General features: G+C 33.4%; 2 pseudogenes; both read right to left on the reverse strand.

Moving 5' to 3' along the window:
- Positions 1-4,901: 4,901 nt before the first annotated feature.
- Positions 4,902-8,800, reverse strand: LOC138916398 (olfactory receptor 4P4-like; annotated as a pseudogene).
- Positions 8,801-15,595: 6,795 nt separating this feature from the next.
- LOC138916631 (olfactory receptor 4P4-like) lies at positions 15,596-17,823 on the reverse strand (annotated as a pseudogene).
- Positions 17,824-22,509: the final 4,686 nt, after the last annotated feature.

A 22,509-nucleotide genomic window follows, 5' to 3' on the forward strand; every position in this document is an offset into this window, starting at 1 on the left:
AAGCATGCCATTAGAAAATACCAGAGAGTAATATAGTCCACAACTGCAAAATTAGTATATGAGATATATTTAAGGCAATTATTAGAAGAAATTTTATGGTATTGCATATTGATATCATAAAATGAGAGCAAATAAAACATTCCACTCCAAAGGCCTAGAAAAATGCCTAAGATAATAACAACATCTAAAATTTAATGTTCCTACCCATCCTCCCAAAAGCCATTCAGATGAGGGAAAAGCAAATAAATAATCCACACTTTTTGCATCACTGTGAAAAAGACAGCCCTGTAAAATAGAAGTTGCCTATAAGTAGAGAAATGTTTATCAGAAGTGAAGAGAAGTACCGCTGAACCTCAAAGTATCATAATTCTATGTGTGTATAGGGAAGAAGTCTGAAGAAGCAGGAATATAGCAATCTTAAACTAGAAATCTTACAAGCCTCTCAAAACTGTCAACTTAGTTCACAAAGTTAACAAAAAGTCTGTAACCATACTATCCTCCTATATGGGGCTTGGGGGACATAAAATAAGAGTCAAAACATTGTAACCAATGAAAATATCCCCCAAATAATATAAAACAAAAATAAGCAGAAGGAAACTACACCATAACATTTTAAATTGACCTAAATACCCTTAAATAATAATTTCACAATATTAACAATATGCCTTGAATAAAAATTTCAAAAAAAAAAAATAAATAGAAGAAAACGAGCTGTAACAAAAAAGAGTTGATGAGATGCAATAAAAAATTGAAGAAAAAATAGACGAAATAATAATGAAATCAAATTTGGTTATTTGGATAGAGCAATACAATTGGTAAATGCCTAGCTTAATGTATCAAGAGATAAAAAAAAAAACAAAGAGAGCACTATCAATGCCAATTTTTAACAAGGACACCCTACAGATATTAAAAAATATAATAATCAAATATTATAAATAATTTTGTCTTTATTTTCAAGTCATATACCTCACATTTATCCTTCTGTCTTTATATTTGCTAGGACTTTGTTTATTGAGCTAGACCAATGTAACACACATATGAAATAAAACAAGAAATTTTGTGATGCTGTCTCACATATTTATTCTTTAATATACTATGTTTAGAAGCTTACTGAATTCAATTGATAAAATTTCATTTAAGATTTTTACATTTCTGTTCATAAGAGAAACTTGTCAACTTTTTGGTTTTTATGATCTTATTTACAATTTGATGCTTAGAATGAGATATGCAGATTTCATTCTTTTTCTATTTTTTGGAAAACTAAACACATGTATGGAATTAATTTTAAGCATTGTCAGACCTTAGCACTTAACAAAATCCAACTCTCCATTTCTCTTGTAGGGTAAAGTATAGAGAGAAGCTAATTGTCATTTTTATTCATGAAAATGGAATAAATAAATGTCTCATATCAAGTTTTTTATTTCTTCTTGTGCATAGCCTGACATATTAAAATAGCACAGCCTGTATCCCAAGCTCTCATCCCCCCAACAGAAACATTGAAATAAAGTGCAGATACTATCAGAATCAACTTTGTCAGAAAATTGGAAAACAGTTAAAGGTTTAAAGCAACAAAAGTAATGCTAAAACAAGAAAGACGTAATTGAAAAATGGTAGGAAAGTTTTGTGGCATTTATACTTGCCCTTGGTTGCTCCTTCCCTGGTGTGGTTGCAGTCTTGAAATGGTAGACTGAAATGGCATTCCCATTGTGAGATTCTGAACTCTACTTCTGGAGGGAACAGACACCCTCAATCATATTTGCAAATTATTGTGCATGTCTATTCTAATTTGTCTGGAGGCTACATGAAAGACTGAGGCAAAGTGCATATCTTTGTTTCATCCAGAACAGAAACCTTGGGTGGGAAGAACAATGTGCATTGCTTGAAAAACGCTACAAGATGAATAATGACGCACTGATGCCTAAGGTGTAGAACAAACAGCAGGGTAGAGTTTATTTGGGAAATTAGGACATTCAAAAGCATCACTGTATGTGAGAGAAGTGGGAAGATACAGTCATGTTCAGGGTAAGATGCATACTCAGAAAGAACTTGTGAAGATCCTAGGCTTTCATCTTGGGGAGATCCCTAAGTTCAGTACAAGCCTGGCTGAATGTTGAAAGAGTGTCTCAGCACTTAGCCAATCTGCAATGACTGGAAGACAACTATATGATGTCTACCAGAGACTCACTTTAGATACCAAATAGGTCAAAAGTGAAACGATGGAAAAAGTTATACTGTGCACATGGTAAGGAAAAGAGATCACGCATGGCTGTACCAACATCAGAGAAAACAGACTTTAAGTCAAAAACTACTACAAGAGACAAAGAAGGACATTATACATTGATAAAAGGGTCAGTTGGTCAAAAGGCTATAATAATTATATATCAAACAACAAAACCCTGTTAAAAAATTCAACGGCAAATTTTAAAGATTGTACTGGCTTTATTCAATGATTTATGAATAGGGCAGCACCCAATCTAGCAGACAGAAAGCAGCTCCAAGGAGCTAAAGAAAAATCTGCAGACTTTTATCAGCAGAGGGAAGCAAGAAAAAGGAAGTTGTACTAGGCATAAAAGCAGATTGGTTGTTCCAAGATTACTATCATTTAGGGGATAGCAGTGGTCTATCATGCAGATTACCAAACTAGTGCTGACTAGACAATTCCTGATTGACTGGTTTAAGATTCCATTTCTGGGAGAGCCAAAACTATAATTCAGTTAAGTCTTGGTTTAGTGATATGGGATTTAGCAAAAGTGACTCCATTTTGGGACTGTTGCCTTGTTTTGCAAAGCCACAAACTATATGAAGGAAAATTGACAGAATTGAAGAGAGACATATATAGTTCTATAAAAATATCTGGAGAATTCAATATCCCACCTTCACTAATGGATAGAACATCTAGACAGAAGATTAATAATGAAACAGAGGTCTTAAACAACACTTAAAATAACTAGACCTAACAGACATATATAAAACATCCCACCCAACAAAAGCAAAATACTCATTCTTACCCAGTGCACAAGGGACATTATATAGGAAAGACCATAGGTTAAGCCACAAAACAAATCTCAATAAACTTAAAAAGATTGAAACAATACAAAGTATCTTATACAACTGCAGTTGAATAAAGCTGGAAATCAATTACAGAAGGAAAACTAGAAAATTCACAAACAGGTGGAAATTAAACAGTACATTCTTAAACAATCAAAGGGCCAAAAAGAGAAATCAGAAAATTCCAGAGAGAAATGAAAACAACACAATACACCAAAACTTATGGGATGCAGTAAAGGCAATGCTCAGAGGGAAATGTATAGCTGTAAAAGTTTACATTAAACAATAAGAAAGATCTTAAGATAATAATCTATGTTTACATCTTGAGGAACTAAAAAAAATAAAGCAAACTAAACTCAAATCTACCAGAAGGAAAAAAATAAAGGTTAGAGAGGAGAAAAATTAAAGAACTGAAAAACAACAGAGAATAAAACCAAAAGTTAGTTTTCGTAAAGATCAACAAAATTGACAGACCTTAGGTAGTCTGACAAAGTGTAGACACAAATAACTAAAACCAGAAATGAAAGAAGGTACACTACCAACACACTACAGCAATAAAAAGGATTATAAGAGAGTACAATTAACAACAGTACAACAACAAATTGTATAACTTAGATGAAATGGGCAAATTCCTATAAACACACCAATTGCCTCAACTGACTCAAGAAGGCATAGAAAATCTGAATAGACACTTATAACAAGTAAAGAGATTGAATCATTCAACAAAACCTCTCAATAAAGAAAGTCCAGAATCAAATACTTTCACTTGTGAATTCGATCAAACTTTTCTCAAACTCTTCAGAAAAATGGAAGAGAAGGGACACTTTCTATCTCATCCTAATAGGCCAGCATTACTCTGATACCAAAGTCAGAAAAATAAATCACCAGAAAAGAAAATTAGAGACCAATATTCCTTATGTATTCAGTGCAAAAATCTTCAATAAAATGCTAACAACCAAATTCAACAGGATATTAAAATGATTATACACCAATTGCGATATATCCTAGGAATTCAAGGGTGGTTCAACATATAACAAAATTAACCAATGTATGTATCACATTAATAGAACTAAAGAAAAGCCCCATCATCATCTAAATTGTCACAGAAAAGGACTTTGACAAAATCCAGCACCATTTCATGATTTAAAAAATAACGCAGAAAACTAGATACAGAAGGGAAGTTATGCAATAAGATAAAGGTCATTTATAAAAAGCCCAGTGCTAACATCGTGCTCAGTGGTGAATGACTGAAAGCTTTCTACTTAAAATCAGGAAGAGGGCAAGGATGCCCATATTCACAACTGCCATTCAACATTGTGCTGGAGGTTCTCACTAGAATAATTACACAAGAAGAAAAAAGAAGAAAAAAAGAGCATCCGAATTAAAAAGCAAGATGTAAAACTTCTTTTCTCACTGATGACATGCTCCTATACATAGAGAATCCCAAAATATCCACAAGAAAGTTTATCGAACTAATAACCACATTCAGCAAAGTTGGAAAACACAAGATCAACATGCAAAAATCTGTTGTGGGGCGGGCCTGGTGGTATAGTGCTGGAGCTCAGTGTGCTCCACTTTGGGGGCCCAGGATCATGGATTTGGATCCTGGGCATGGACTCATACCACTTGTCAAGCCGTGCTGTGGCAGCGACCCACATACAAAAAATCAAGAAAGATTGGCACAGAGGTTAGATCAGGGCCACTCTTCCTCAAGCAAATAGAGGAAGATTGGCAACACATGTTACTCGGAGCCAATCTTCCTCACCAAAAAAGAAAAAACATACGTATCATAAATATATATATAAAATATATATAGAAAAGAAAGAAAAAAATCAATTATGTTTTTTTCACCAGCAGCAAACAATCCAAAAAGGTAAGAAAGCCATTACATTTACAGTTGCAACTAAAAAAGTAAAATTACAGGGATAAATTTCACGAAGGAGGTGAAGGACTTATACACTGAAAACTATAAAACATTGCTGAAAAAATAAGAAATACTTAAATAAATGGAAAGATACCCACTGTTCAAGAACTGGAAGGCTTAATATTGTTACAATGGCAATACTAGCCACTGATCTACAGTTAGAAAGCAATCTCTATCAAAATTCCAACTTTTTTTTTCTGTATATAGGAAAATTTACCATCAATTGCATGTGAAATTGCAAGGAGTCCCAAATAACTAAAGCAAACTTGAAAAACATCAAAGTTTGAGGACTCACACTCCTTAAGTTCAAAACTTACTACAAAGCTACAGTAATCAAAACAGTGTGCTATGACATAAGGTTAGATATATGGACCAGTACAGCAGAAAGTTGAGGCTGGAAATAATTCTAAACATCTATGACCTATTCATCTTTAACAAGGGTAGAGGGTGAATTCAGTAAGGAAATACTATTCTCTTTGACAAATGTTGCTGGGACAATTGTATTTCCACATACAAAAGAATGAAGTTGTATCCTTTTATCACACTGCATAAATAATGAACACAAAATGGATCCATGGCCTAAATACTAAAGCCAAAACAGTAAAAATCTGAGAAGAAAACACAGGATTAAGTCTTCATGATCTTGGATTTGGCAATGGATTCTTAAATAAAATAAAGGCATGAATAGTAAAAGAAAAAAATAGGTAAAGTGAACTCCACGAAAATTAAAAGCCTTTGTGTGTCAAAGGACATTACAAGAAAGTGAAAAGACAATCTACGGAATTGTTGAAAACATTTATGAATCATGATCTGATAGGTGATTAATATTCAGACTATATAAAGAACTGTTATAGCTCAACCAAAAAAAGAAAAACAACTCAATTAAAAAATTTTTAAAAGATATGAATAGACATTTCTCCAAAGAAGATATACAAATAGTCAGCAAGCACATTAAGTGAATCTCACGCTCATTATTCATTAGGGAAATGCAGTTCATACCACAATGAGAAACCACTTCATGCTCATTAGGATGGCAATAATAACAATAATGATAATGATAATAATAATAATAATGGGAAATAAATATTGGCCAGAATGTCTAAAATTTGGAATCCTTCTATAGCGCTGGAGGGAATGCAAACTGGTACAGCCACTGCAGAATAGGGTTTGGTGGTTTCTCAGAAAGCTATACATGAAAAAGATGTTCAAATTCAATATAGAAGAGTGTTTATGAATGCTGGTTAGCCAAAGCAGTTAAATATTCCACTCATTTACCTATTATCCTCAGCTCAAAAGTCAACCTTAAATGCTCTCCTCTGAGATACTGGGAGTAAAATCTGACTATAATTCTCCTCTACCGTATGGTTTCCTATTATTTATTGTCAGTTGAGACTGGAAATCGAGAGGAGGGGAGGAAATACTTCAGTACACATTCAAAATAAAATGTCAAATTAAGGAGGCCTTGAGACAGGTGTGAAGAGAATAGAGGAAAAATGAATGAACGTGAAAAAATAAGCTAAAATTGCCCAACCAGGAGAAGTCTGAGAAAATTCTAAAGGTTCTGAGCTCTGACCTGTGGCTGGCTTTTGCAATCACTGTATACTCTTTGTATATTATTCCATATTAATTCTAGGGCTCAGGTTTAGCCCTAAGGTGAAATTCTGAGATGATTTTTGTACAACTTACTTCTCTTTCAAAAACAATTGTTCCAAAAACAATACTACATTTTCCTGAAGGCATTCTTCATCTCCAGGTTTCTCAACCTGTAGATCAGAGGGTTGAACTTGGGAACAATGAAAGTGTAGAAAAGAGCAAATACTTTGTCTTCAGTGAAAGTTGTGACTGGTCTAACGTAAAAGAAGAGAACAGGCACCAAGAACAGGACCACAACCATGATGTGGGAACTGCAAGTGGAAAGAGCTTTGGTGCGGCTCTCTGCAGGGTAAGCACAGATGGTGTATAATACCAAAAAATAAGACACCATCAAAATCACAAAAGTTATCAAAGCAATCAGAACTGAATTAACAATTACCAAGAGGCCAATTTTGCAGGTATTAATGCAAGCCAATTTCAGCAAAGGATACACATCACAGAAGTGGTGATCTATTTCATTGGGGCCAAGGAACAGTAAGATGATGGTGAGAAGAAACTGAGTGGCAGAGCATATAAATCCCCGCGTACAGCAAGCTATGACGATCATATTACACCTCTGTCTGCTTATGATTATCCTGTAGTGCAGGGCTTGCAGATCGCCAGGTAGTGGTCATAGGCCATCCCTGTGAGGATAAAGGTCTCAATGCCTCCAAGGAAGTGAAGGATAAAGAGCTGTATCATGCAGTTATTACAGGGAATGATTGTCCTTTCTGCCAATAAATCAGTCATTAGTTTGGGGCTCACTGTGATGTATAGCAAAGGTTGGAGAGTGAGAGTTAATTAAGGAAGAAATACAAGGGTTGGTCAGTTAGCTGACTGCATGTGATATAAATCATTGTGAGTAAATTCCCATCCAACAGCAATGTAGCAAAATAAAATAATATAAAGCTGAGGACCTCAGTGTTCTTCTTTCGAGGTAGTCCCAAGAGAATAGACACAATGACACTATTCCTATTTTCCATGGTCCAGTGGGGTAAAAATGCCTAACAGTCCCCCGAAAAGACATAATGCAGAAGTCAATATCCAAAATGTTCATGGGGAAAATTGATGATAACTAACATCATCAATCTGTGTTTAATGGACATGATCCCAGTGTTTCAGAAAATAAAAATCTGATATTTAATAATTTTTTTCAGATTAGTTTCATGCTGATTTCCATAAATCAGTCCTTCAGGACATTATGTTCAATGTTGACATTAATAAAAATGAATGCATTCAATCAATCAATTAAAAAAAGTCTAAAAACTATTAATAGTTGCTAAATATTTTTCAATTCTAAAGGACCATACAACTAAGTCCTTGGAAAGGATATTACTCTGGATCCTTACAAATTGAAATTTGTTAAAGATGCAGTTGTGAGTCATAAAAGTTTCTGTTTAATGATATAGAAGCAAATGTAAAGCTTAACAGTGGTCACTAGTGGAATATATGTTACCTCAAAATAATTCTAGAATGAAATAGAAAATAAAATTAAAGATTTATATAATGATATGTATATATTTAAAAAGTGAAAGCTAAAAACTCTCTGTAAGAGGCCCTTGCAGTTGGTTTGAACAATTTTTGATAGCTTGTTTATCTTTTTCTTAGTGATTTGTGACAGTAAAATCCTGACATTTTATAACAGAGGTGTGTTGATTTCTATAGGCACATCAATAAACATCATGTACTTAAATGAACCACAGAATAAAGCATTAGTTAAAACTAAAAAAGTGGAACAGAAGGCAGTCTTATCTTCACAGTTTTGCTCTTGACTCAGTATGTTATGGTTTGCAAATCAATTTATTCTCAGTGATTTGAATTACAGGATGTATTTCTGTTCTATATTTGCCTAATTTATGTCTTTTGTCCAAATCCATAAAGAATCTTGACACTGCATAATTCTGAAAAATTTTATAGGAAGCTTGTGGAAAAAGGTTTATATGAAGACAAACATTTGGGACGCAGTGCTATTACTAATTATACCAATGTGTGAATTTGAGTACCCACCTCTTGATTTCTTTAAATTTAAGTTATCTCATTTGAAAAATGAAGAAATCTTCTTGGACTTGGTCACAAAATAGTTGTGAAACTCAAATCAATAAGTCGTCTTTGCTTTATTAACCATAGAGGTATTAATTGCTGATTTTATTTTCTTAGTGTTAGTGTTGCCAAATCAGTAACCTAAATTTGTCAATAATAAAGTCTAGTAAATATGACTCCCGTGTAGAAAATGAAATTTTAGTCATAAAATCATTTTGAGCAGGAAAATAACTGAGATCTACTAGGCAAATCCCCTAGTTCTAAATAGAAACAGTTTTAATTAAAAGGGTCTAGAAAATGTATGAAATGAATAAGAGTAGTTTGAATCTCTTCATCATTTAGCAATTATATTAAAAGAGGATTTGATATACGAAAATATAGGCAATTCAGTTGAGGTTGATCTTAGCTTCTGCTAATTTAGGTTGAGTTTCAATGATAATGAAAAAAGATATATAGAGCTGATAACCACATGGTCCAGTTGTCTTTACTACAAATTTTGACCTTGAAATGCATCATTTACACTTGAAATTTTCTTTGAAATTTTTGATGTGTCTTCTGCCCTAATCTTGTAGCTACATTTTCTCATCAAGTAATTTTTAAATTCTGTCTTCATCACTCTCTTTTACAGACTAAGTTCATTGTGTCACTTTCCAAATAAAAAATTCCTTTGCAATGGAGCTTTCAAACAAAGAGATTTATTTTTATGGTACAATTTTAAGATTTAGAATTAGCTTGTAGGGAAACCATGGAAAAGTAAAGATTTTATGCCTCTAATTATATAATGAAAATATTTCCTTACCTATAAATAAATAAAAAATTATTTTAAAAATAATATTTAAAATACTGATTTGGTCAACTCAAAGTAATCACTTGTTTATTTGAATGGACATAAATAAAACCATTATTTTAATCATGTGCATTGAGATAAGAAATCATTTAAGTTGTTTTTCCTCTCCCCAAACTAGACGTGAAAGTTTTGGGTTATACATAAGCCTCTGAGGAAATTAAGGTTGTTAGAAAAGTCAGGCAAAGCCAATCATTCTATCTTCTTTTGACAGAAAATTAATTTTCCTGCTTATTAAATGTGGTCTGGTTTTTTAATCAATTTAACTAAATATTTATTTGAATCTCCAATTTTTTCCATACTCAAGGCCACAAATAATGCTTAATTTTCCTTCTCAGTAATCTTCTCTTTTTATTTCAACTTTCCCATACATTTGTAGTTTACCACGTATAAACTACCACCTATATTTCTAGCTTTTCAATTTTAGAGTAGTAGAAGATCTCTAGTTTCTATTCTTGAATCAGCCATCAATTTTAAGTGTAAATTCCTAACTTCACTTCCTTTCACACTTTTCTTCATCTAAAATGTAGAAAAATGATTGCTTCCCTAAATAAGGCAGAGAGTTTGAGTTTCAAATTTAAAAATAAATGAAGAACTTTGAAAAAAGGAAAGGGCTATGCAAATGAACACAGTTTAAGTTCAGTTTGATGCACATACAAGAGTAATAATACCTTAGAGAGGCAAAAATTAGTTGAGGCTTCTATAAGTGTATGTAGAACACTTAACTAGTGTTTAGCAAACCAGAACTTGAAACCAGAATTTTCTAAGTCTACAGCCTGAGTTCACAGATAAAAGATGCCGCATCAAAGCAACAGAACAAATGTAGTGTTAAAAACTCCACTTTTTCACAATTACCTAATTATTTAATGCAAAACCAGATAAACTCCAAAGTTATTGTCCTTGAACCATTTCAGAATATTTTGATATGCAGATGACAAAATGAGATAATAAATTGAGACAAATTCTCTAAATCTATAAAACTATAGGCAGTAAACAAAATCTACAAACTCAACCTGTTGCTCTCTCCTACATATGTAGCCCATTTATAAAGAGTAAGAAAGTTATACTCACATACACGAATAAAATGCACTAAATCTCCTCATGCCCTCAAACATGAACACTGCTACCACAGCCACAAAGAGTCCCTGTGTAAGAAAAATGGCTAGGGAAAAAAAGAGCCTAATTCATTCTCTAGAATAGCTCTTCACTCACTTTAGGAACTAGTATTCATTTGGTCTAGGGTCCCCAGCTACAAAATGATAAATCCACTATCATTAATTTCAGTTAAGATTTTGCATAACCTTTGGGCTTTCTACCATTGTTAAAAGCAAAGTTTTGAAAAATCTTAAACTTAAATAAAGTGAAATTCCTTGGGTTTATATACTGGCTTTGCTATGAATAAGCATATGACCTCACTACATTACATAAATACATTGACAATCAACAGGTCTAATCATTCTTTTTATTAGCTTACAATTTGAGCATTCCTATGGGCCTAATGTTCTTCTTAACACGTTATAGGTACAATCTTTTTCAATCTTCACAATAAGTCTAAGAAGTAAATGCTATTGATATTTACTTAATAAAGTGATGTAATAATTAACATTATTACTCATTTAATTTCTCTATGATTCAGTTTCCTCTTTTGGGCTTATTGTGAACCTAATAAGCAGCAGAGTCAAGATTTAAAACAAGATACACTCACTTAGCAATATACTTCACAAAATATTACAAAGTTAGCTCAATTCCTGATATATATGGTATACTCAATAAATATTTGATAATATTATATTAAAACAGAGGATCTCAGTGACCTTGATATTTCAATTTTTAATCTATGCAAAAGTAAACTCTATATATGTTTAATTTTCATGATCCTAAATTTCTCAAAGACACAGAGACTTGTCTTTCATTGTCTTGAAATCTTAAAAAGTGCTTGTGCAAATTTAATTCTGAATTCTAGACACTTTCTTTGATCTGTGTGATTTTTGGCATGTACTTTTTTTTTTTCTCAGACCATCATCTCACTGATGGATACATACAATCCTGATGAATACATCTATCTCCCAATGATGTTGTGAGAATTAACTAAATAAAGTGAATGAGCCATCCAGTATATGGTGTGACTCAGCAAGAAAGTATTTCCAATTATTTTTATATTTGTCCTATCCTTGTTAAATACAAGTTACCATTCATTTAACTAATAATCAGTAAATGTTTGTTGAATGATTAAAATAAATAACTTTAACGATTTAAAACAACATTTGGGGGCTGATCCCATGGATAAGCTGTTAAGATCACAAGCTCTGTTCTGCTGGCCTAGGGTTCACCAGTGCGGATCCTGGGCGTGGACCTACACACCACTCATCAAGCCGTGCTGTGGCAGCATCCTATATAGAAGAACTAGAATGCCCTACAACTAGGATATACAGCTATGTACTGGGACTTTGGGGAGAAAACAAAAAAAAGAAGGAACATTGGTAACAGACATTAGTTCAGGACCAATCTTCCTCACAAAAAAAGGCATCTAAAAAAATAGTCCCAACAAATAGTTTGACTGGAAGGATCACATCTCGCAGCGGTAGAGATCTCAGGACAATGCATGGACATTTAAAAAGTTAAACAAATGAATAAATAAAGGAAACAGAATATAAATAAAATAGTTCAAAATTGGTATTGTTACCATCACAACCATCACATGCAACATGGGCAGGCAAAGAAGTCAATAGAGATAAGGTATCAGAGAGGAAAGATTTGACATACCTCCATTTGACTTTTAAGTGACCCACCCAGGATCTTTGGTTATGTTAATTCTTGGGCCAACTTTATTTTTTTCATGAGACAGAAACAGGGATTAAGGTAGTGGTTACTGCAGGGAACTTATTTGTCCTTTCCATTTGGGTTTTCTCACTTTCTTGGTAACCTGTGAATCACTTATTTTCTTAATTGATAGTCAACTTTCTACCAAAAAATCTAATAATGTTTTCTTTCTATTTGGAACTTGCTATCCAGCTAAGCATCATTTTCCTGTCACTGTCTGACTGCCTCTTTTGGATGAAATATCACACTCTCAATGGGCAATTCCTTGATTTTATTGCTGACCAAATCTCAAAACAAATTATAAAATTCAGAGAAGATGCCTGTATCTACTGTATTTAACTACAAATGGCAGTCAATCTGTTATCTATAATGGAGACAAAAATATAACCAGATGATCTTACACATCCAGGCAGGATAATGGGAAAGGAGGAAAAATAATTTACCACACATGCTCTTCCACTTCAGTTGTTGTGAATCCATTTCTATTTCTTCGTTTCAGTGTTTTCTCTTCTTCCTCATTGAAATGCTAGTCATTCACCTACTGTTCAGAGTATTTCACTTCAACTTCTTGAATTCACATTTCACTCAGCATAGTTCATTAGCCATTTATAGAAAAAGATTTTTGTATCATTTAAAAGACTACCGACACCTGTCACTCAAGCAGTGTTCACACAAACAATGACAGGTCCTACGCCCAGAGCAACACTTTAAATTCAAGTGGAATAATTTTAATATCCAAACAAGTCAAATCACAATCTATACTTTCATAGCTAAAATTATTCCTAGAGATGTCCAGGCTCACATGATTAATTGAATACTTAATAGAGTACACATTCTAAAACTGCATTTCTTTTATTCTAGACTATTGACTCTTCCTTCCAAGTTGTTTGGATTTACCTTCCCAAATATTAAGCTCTTCCTTTAGATTTAAATTATCAGACCCACCTCAGCTAAGATAGTCTCTGGATTATAAATAGTATGCAAACCATAATAAATTTTGCATGTACTTTAGAATTCTCAATCATTAGACATTCCTCCTGGGCCCCAGTGACTGAGTTCCCCTGCACTTTATTCAAAGAGTTTTGAGATACAACAAATCTGAGTGGCTTTTGATTGAGGGACTTATCCTTTCTGTAATCTCTATAAACTGACTGAGGAGGAAAGAATAGTTCTGGACCTTATCGTAGCTAATGGTCTTCATCTCTCCTCAAAAATTATCTTTATTGTATTCTCCTAGAGAAATAGAGTAAATTTAAATTATTTCCAAGTATTAGTTAGGTAGATTTCCAGAACAATTTTGAACTAATATAACTTAGTACTATTTTGTATAGATTTAAACACTTTCCAAAAAATAATTTTAAAAAATTTGCAGTTGAATATGTGTTAATTTTCCCCCAAATCTTTACATCATTTCCATATGTCTTTATTTCCTATGTTTCTTTTTTCACATCTGTAACCAAAGATTGGAGCTGACTTCAACTGTGCTTTGTGAGCAGAATAAATAATAGCAAATGCTTATTGAGGATTTACTGTGTATCAAACACTAAGTGTTCTCATTTAATCTTCACAAGGACACAGTGAGATGGGCACTATGAGCATCATTATTTTACCCATGAGAAAATTCTGTAACAGATAAGATATATACATTTCCTAAGGCTTCAAGGCAAGGAGGAGATTACCAACAAAAGCCAGGAGAATAGCAAATTCTAGGGGAAGGGAAAGAGTAAGGACAGGAAGGGACATATCGTTGACTTTGGAGATGATGACAGAGTTCCACTTCTTGATTCATGTGGTCATTAGAGGGATATTTCCATTGTAGTTCTCTCTCTCTATCATTTGCAAAATTCTTTTGTATTACCTTTTATAATTTAAGTATGTGAAAAATATGTAAGAAAGCCCTAAAAACCATATCCAAGGCACCTAAGCTCCCCAGGGTAATGTGAAATTTGATTTTCCTCCAAAGAATTAACTCAAAAGCAAATCTAGCTATTTTACTTTTGTCCAGTCCATTTCATACACTCCTAAAGGCACCTGTTTTTTTCTTTTAACTTTATTGAGGAATAATGGACAACTATAATTACATTTATTTAAAGTCTACAATGTGATAATTTGATACACATATACATTGTAGCACTGTAGCGTGATTACCAAGATCCAGATAATTAACACATCCATCACTCCACATATTTAACTTTTTGTGTGTGTGTTTGTGGTGAGAATGCTTAAGATCTGCTCTCAGAAACTTTCAAATATACAAAACCATATTGTTAACTATAGTCACCATGCTGTACACTAGATCTTCAGAACTCAATTCTTCTTAAAACTGAAAATTTGTACCCTTTGACCTACATCACCCTATTGAAACCTGCTTTAAGACATTAATGACATTTCTCTTTGAGATATCTCCTACAATCTAGATCATGTTTTCACAATTATTTCTACTCTTAATGCTGAAGACCTTTCATGATATCCTCTCTGGGCTTCCTTTTCTCTGTCTTTGCAGACATGCTCGAGGCTCTGTTATATAAATCACAAATTGGACAAATTACTAATAAAGAAATGAAGATTATGCCAGATTAAACTACTTCTCTAATACCGAAACAGCAATGTACAATGTCTACAGGTTTTGAGAGAAAAAGGTTGAGAATGATAAACATTATTCCTAGTCTCATTGTCTTTCATTTATGCAGGAAAGTAAAGGATACCTTCATATTTGTTTGGCTTGATTATATGTATTACTTATGTATTCTTTTTCACCAAAAGCTTTTAAAAAGTCTTTACTGAAATAAATTTTATAATACTGTGTTAGTAACTTGTCCCAATTGCAATTTATGTAATTCTTCTCTCACTTAAATGTGCTGCAATTTGCCTTCCATATACTTTCTCTAAGTTCCCTTCCCCTTCATTTTATATCAATGTTTTAATAATCTTTGTGAAAATCGATTGAATTTTAAGTTCTCAAATAATCTTCAGGTTTTTCAAATAACTCTGTTGTTACTATTACGCTATTACCCACCTTCTTATGACGGTCTTTTTTTTTAATGGAAATCCTGTTTATTTGCATCCTATTGATGATACCAAAATATTTTCTTACATTTTTTCTGATTCCCTTGGGAAATCTTTCTCAGAAATCTACTCTTCACAATACCTACAAATAAATTGATTTATCCAGAATAGTATTTTTTTTTTGAGGAAGATTAGCCCTGAGTTAACATCTTCTGCCAATCCCCCTCTTTTTACTGAGGAAGATTGGCCCTGAGCTAACATCTGTGCCCTTCTTCCTCTATTTTATATGTCGGATGCCTGCCACAGCATGGCTTGCTAAGTAGTGCATAGGTCCATGCCAGGGATCCAAACCAGTGAACCCTGGCCGCCAAAGCAGAGTTTGCAAACTTAAGTGCTATGCCACTGGGCCAGTCCCAGTAGTATGTTTTTTAATATCACCAATAGTTGTGTTTTTGTTTTTGTTATTTTTCTCTCACCTTGAGGAAAGAAAATATATACAAAAAGTATTACGCAAAAGGAAAATTTATTTTTTAAAGAATATCACTTGGCCCTATTCCCTGTCCACTAGGTTGGAGATTGAATTCATTTTTCATATCTACCTGTCAACACAAGCTGATATGTACAGTTTCTTCCTATATGTAGTCTTGTAGTCACTCAACTAATTGAACTACTAGAAAAGGATGAGACCTATTAATTTTCTCATCCTGTCTTTCCATATTTTGAGAATCTGTGATGTAATAAACACAGTAACAGAAAAATAAACTGTCACCAGTCCCTTTGTCCCTGCCTATGACACTTTCAGGCAGATGGGGACAGGGTGCTGAAGCTCCAAGGAAACAGGTCCGACCACTCCTTTTCCTTCACACCTTAAACCAAATGATTTCTATGAAGTTTTTCATTGCACAATTTATTTCACAGGGCCAGCATTTAAGATTTACTTGAATATCCTATTGGGAAATAAAGCTCAATAATAGAAAAATATTCTGTTTTTAATTTTTGAAAACCACGTTTAATCTACTTCATTTCTACTTCGTACAGAATGCCAAAAAATTGCCTAGTCTCCATGTATAAATTTTAAACACAAGTGGTTATTAAAATTCTCAATCAGCCTCAGAATCACCTACTCTATATGACATAGTCACCATTCCTTTAGTCTAGAATATTTTTAATACGCATATGCCACTACTCAATCTCAGTGCCACAGTGAAACTGTCACTTTATTCATAATCCTTCAGCTCATCTCTGACATTTATAATGTGAATAATTTGAGTTCAATGATCTGAAAGCTAACAGAGCTCTCTGATTCCAAGTCCACTTCTATTCCTGAATAATTGAGTAGGAAAAGTCAATTATGTTTTTCTTCTGAAAATATCTTTTCACACCAAACCCTTCTCATGGCCTTTTTCATCTCTGCATTTCTCAGGGTATAGATTAATGGATTGAACATAGGAGCAATGATGGTGTAAAATAGAGCAAATATTTTGTCCTCAGGGTAAGTAGTAGGGGGTCTGAGGTAGGCAAGATAGAAGGCCCAAAAAATAAGACAACCACAGTGATATGAGACCCACAGGTAGACAGCGCTTTGCATCTTCCCTCTGCTGACTGATTTCTTAAGGTGAATAATATAATGACATAAGACCCAAACAAGAGAACAAAGGTTACTAAGGCAACCATTCCTGAATTGGCAACCACAAGGACACCAGTGATGTATGTATCGGTACAGGCAACTTTCAGCAAAGGAAAAATATCACAATAGTAGTGATCTATTTCATTGGGGCCACAGAAGGGCAAATGAATTGTCATAGAAAACTGAGAAAATGAATGAATGGCTCCACCAGTCCAAGCAGCCAAGACTAGGAGATTGCACCTTGTCCTGTTCATGATAATCATGTAATGGAGAGGTTTGCAGATGGCAACACAACGATCAAAGGCCATGACTATGAGGATGAAGACCTCAATGATGCCAAAGAAGTGTATGGAAAAGATCTGCAACATGCAATTACTGTAGGAGATGGATTTTCTTCCAAGAGGCAAGTCTCTGATCAGTTTGGGTGTCACACAGGAGGTATAGCAGATGTCCATAAAGGATAAATGGCTGAGGAAATAATACATTGGCTGGTGAAAAAGGGCACTGCATCGAACAGAGGTAAGAATCAGAAGGTTTCCCTCCAAGATGGCAACATAACAAAGTAAGAAGAATACAAAGCAAAATATCTGTATGTTCTGGTTACAGGAAAGTCCCAAAAGAATAAATTCTGAAATGTTCCTCTGACTTTCCATCTAGTGTATACTATGCAAAACTAATTGAGTATCTGAAAAAAATGTAAATTTGAATTAAAACATTTACAATATAATTGCAATCATATAAAAACCACTAACAAACCATGGACGCTAATTCAACAAATCACAGAAGTTAATTTGTAAGTCAATTATATTATCGTATATTTTCTTAGAAATCATAGCTGATTTCTCTAATAGTTTTCTTATTTTTTCAAGTATCTTGTTATATTGATAATACTAGAAATACAATTTATTACATTTTGAAAATATAATGATTTAAAAATTACTATTTTCCAGAGAAGTTATACTACTGTTATTTGTAACATTTAGATAACACGGATACTAATGTAATTTAATGAAGGAAATTTACTTTACTTGCAATTTTCAATTATCTTCTTTATTCATAACAGATTTTTCATTTTAGATATTGTTCCCTTCCCTCAGCATGATATGGAACACCCTCCTGACTGTCTGTAGACATATGATCAAGGAATTCAGACACATTTTAAAAAATTGCCTAAATTATAAGATGAGCAATTAGGATTGTAACTAATGTTTCTGGAAATACAAGGGTGTGGTGGGATGAGTACTGAATATTGAATTTGTGAAATCAATCTTGCTGTCAAGTCGCATGACTAAAAATAGTTAAAAATACAGCAAAAATTGGATTTTTTTTCCAGACTGACATTTTGAAAAAGTTAGAAAAACTATTGATATTTCATTTAATTTTTATTGTAAAGAATGTTTTAAGGTAAACTCTATGGTCATTACAGTTAATGGAGCACATAAAGAAAATACACTAATCAAAATGCATAAGATATTTGAACTCTGCACAATTTATGTGCTCTGTTGGAATAAATAGCAATAAAAATGATGTCATGCAATGTAACTCTAAGGCAAACATTGTGGTCAGGAAGTACTCAGCTCTTATCTGTTGATAGTTTATTCATGGATTTGCATATATTATGTTCTGTTTGATTTGGGTAGGACTTACAAAACACAAAGGCAATGGGAAAATGTACTGCAGAGAGCACAAACTTCCAAGTTCTATTCCCCTCATTCATGAGGAATTAGCTGGTGTCCAGGTGTTGTCTATCCTACTCCTTTATGAGATGTGGCAGCCATATCCTGGCCCGACAAACAAGCATTATTAATTATACATAATTTTTGATGCAACAATATGTATACATTAACAAGTTCAGCATTTTCCAAATTCTGTAGCTGTATTACTAGTGATATTTAAGATTATTTAGCTGGTAAACACACATGGTTTTAAAGCACATTCTGCAGTAAATTGAGGGACTAATTCTCTTTTCAATTTTAGCTCACTATCTTTGACTACAGTAAGCGGGGAAAGTTTTAACTTAATCATATTATGTCAATATTGCTTAAGACATTTTGGTCCTCCTTTTTAACATGAAGACAACAGGTCTTATCCTCAAAGTTTTGTACAAGTTATAGCACCTCCATAAAATTTAATAACTTTTTCTTATATCTTTAAATATATTGTCAAAGTTACAGTTGCAAATAATAGCTCGTTTACGAAAAGAATATAGTGTGTTCCTTTAAATAAATGTACACAAAACAAAGGTGATTTTTAAAAGAATTGTTAAATAACAAATGTCTAGTTATTAGAGTGACAGGAATTAAATACTCATCTAATCCAATCATATTCTTTTTAGTGTAGAAGAAGTAGATTGAGAGAAACTAAGTGAATTTCCCAAAATAAAGAACCGCTGAATGGCAGAGTTTTTAAACTAGATCTCCTAATTCTTATCATGTTTAGTGCTGCCTCCCACAGGAAAACGGCATGTATCAGAGAAGACAGCAGTGGAGGAATTATCACGATTTTCATCTCATGAAAGATGACAGACACCTAGATCACTATGAGATATATCACAATAGTTATAAGAATAAATGAGTGATGTAGCATATCTCTGCTTTGATGTTGTTTCGCTACACCAGGCTCTGAATTTGACCACTACAGCTGTTAACATTCCAATTCGTATACCTATGGAAATTAGATATCATTACTCTTGGAAACACTAATAATGACAGTGTGACCAACTCTAGGAGAAAGAAACTGTAGTGAGGGAAATAAATGACATTTTTTGGGAAAACTTCAAGGTATTAAAAACATAAATGAAGAAAAGAAGACACTATTATGTAAAAGAATAATTGATGTTACAAAGGCGATGTAGGCAGAATTAGAAATGATGGGGAGAGAAAAATAAAGTGGAGAAAAAACCTACTTTTATTCAAAGCACTGTCTATACATCAGTAAACGTGTGGTACTACAGAAACAATATTGATCACCTGGATGTTTCCAATATTGAGATGTTTGCTATCAGGTGAAATAATATGAAGTGAAGTGTGGCTACATTCTTTTTTCAATCATTGAGATTTAAGTTTTATATAGGAACTGATATCCAAGTCTTAAAAGCCCTTCCAGATTAGAGGCAATGATAACCAATCATCCAGCATGAATTTAGACAATCACTACATCTTATTCCCAACATTTTATACGTTGTACTTTCAGTTACCGTTTATAATGAAATTTTAACAAGAATAAATAGGACAATTTTGTTTCTTTCCATTCACACAAGCTCTGCTCATTTGCATAAGACATTGAACCCAGCTAAGCTTGAGTATTAACTTCTATAACCGGGACATAGATACATCGTTCAGGGAAACAATGAGAAATACGTGAGTTTATGAAACAAAATCCCCAGGGAATATGGAGGGTACAAAACAATCATAATCTTTTCCTTATATTCTTTCTTTGACTGACGAGATTAAGAATTAGTTAAATTGTCCTGCAAACAGACATACGCCCACAATAAAATTTCGTGAAATATACAAGAACAAAAGTGCAGCATAGATTTTAGCAGGGGAATCAGAACAAACTCCAATATGGATAATGTTTGGGTGTCAAAATAAAATCGATCTGGTGATATCATTTGTTACCTGGGGGAATTTCTTAACACTTAATGTTAAATAAGTAGTCTGTTTTTTCATGCTAACAAAATTAAGTTAAAAAGTCATTTTTCACCTTTTATGATATTGTTTGACTGTCCTGTTCATTCCTTATGAGGCACTGTCAGCATTGTAAAATTGCGTTTTCCTATAGGTCATCTACGGCCTATATATGCTATGTATATACACATTTCTATTGGTGTAATCAGCATGTGCCTTAGGAAAACTTACTTACCTGATTCTGATGAATGTGGAAAACTTTAAGGGATTGGTTATTTGAAATATGAGAATTTCTTCGAAGATTGGAGGCTGAAACATTACTGACAATTTAAAAATTTCATTATTTTTAAACATATTATCCAAAAATGCAAACTCTGTAATATAAAATCGAAACTAAATATTGCAAAAATATTTTTTTTTTTTTTTGGATTTTTTTTACTTTTGTTTGGATTTTTATCACATCTGAATGTATAGCCTTCAAATGACAAAAGAAATATCAAATAGACCAAGTGAGCCTAAAAGAAGAATTATAAGGGCAATTACCTGCACATCAGTCGTGGATGGCCCTCAAGTTAGTTTTAAGTTACTCAGGAAACCGTCAGGGTCACACACTTCTTCTACTCATTTTGACAGTTTGCGAACCCTTCACTAGGATTTACATCTGAAATAAAATGAAAACTATAAAGCAGTAGCTGAGACAAATCTAGGATAATTCTCTAAAAATATGTTCAAGTATTGATGTCTTTGAATTTCCAGGAAGGAAAATCTCACTGTTTTACAATGTGAGTGAAGATTTAAATATCACTGAAGACTACTCTGGATTAACAGAGAAGTGATTATTCATTCCATAAGAAAGTGATCTAGAATTTTAAATATTAATTTCACTTGCTGACACCTGCTCATACTTAAAAGTAAACAAGAACGTTTTGAAATATCTGCTAAAGGAGCATGCATATATATACCCTAGGAGTTGTCTCTTTTATGCATATGCCTGAAAGAAATTTGCTCTGCAAGAGCCAAATATAAACTGAGAGGAGATTATGAGAATATTTGACTTCAAAAGTTAAAGATATTACTTTCCCAGAAGCATTTCTTAAAAGATTCTCAGCAAATAACACTAATCAGTTGTCCAAGGTTGTATTCATTCCTCAGTCTTCTGGGAATGTTCAGGCTTTAAATGGATTTTCCACATTTGCGTTAGCCATGCCCCGGGCATTGTGTCTCTAGAGGCCAGTAGTGTTAGCCAGACAGAGAAGCTTGAGAAATTCTGTCCATTTTGGCTTATTTCCTCCTCTCGAGAATAGGAGGGAAACTTGGGTAACACCATAGGAGCACTGGGCTTGCACTGGAGGAGGTCTCTACTTCTGGGGAGGAGAAGGTGAAGAAAATCAGAGAGAAAGATATCCAGAGTCACAACAAGCGTCATTAATAAAAGGAACACAAGATTCATAAAAATCAGTTAACAATTAAGTCAATGACTTTTCACTCCGCTATTCTTCTGGACCAGTAGCCACACCAAACAGCAATGAACTGTCACTGCTGCAATGGATGTTTGGATTGTTAGAGGCAAAGGAAAAGAGAGAATTGTCAAAATATATTAAAATTAGAACAAATTCCCTACTCCTATTGGTAGTGGAAAAGAACCTACGTTTTTTGTTGAAAAGTATTGAAGAGTGTAATGAAGACAGGAACCAAAAAAATGTATACACTTCTACACTACTTCCTGACACTTTACTTTGAGTAGTTGCAGTGCTACAAGGTATATAGATTCAGAGTAAATCTGCACTGAAATTCAGTTGGCATTCTTTCTTGAACAAAAAAATCTGTATATCCCATGTAGCCATGTAAGACCTCTAGCATTCACTATTTTATAACATCCCATCTAGATGAGGATGAGAACAATTCACTCAGTGAAATAATTATAATATTTATAAGCATT

This window comes from Equus caballus, chromosome 12 (assembly GCF_041296265.1).
Source record: "Equus caballus isolate H_3958 breed thoroughbred chromosome 12, TB-T2T, whole genome shotgun sequence".
Lineage (NCBI taxonomy): Eukaryota > Metazoa > Chordata > Mammalia > Perissodactyla > Equidae > Equus > Equus caballus.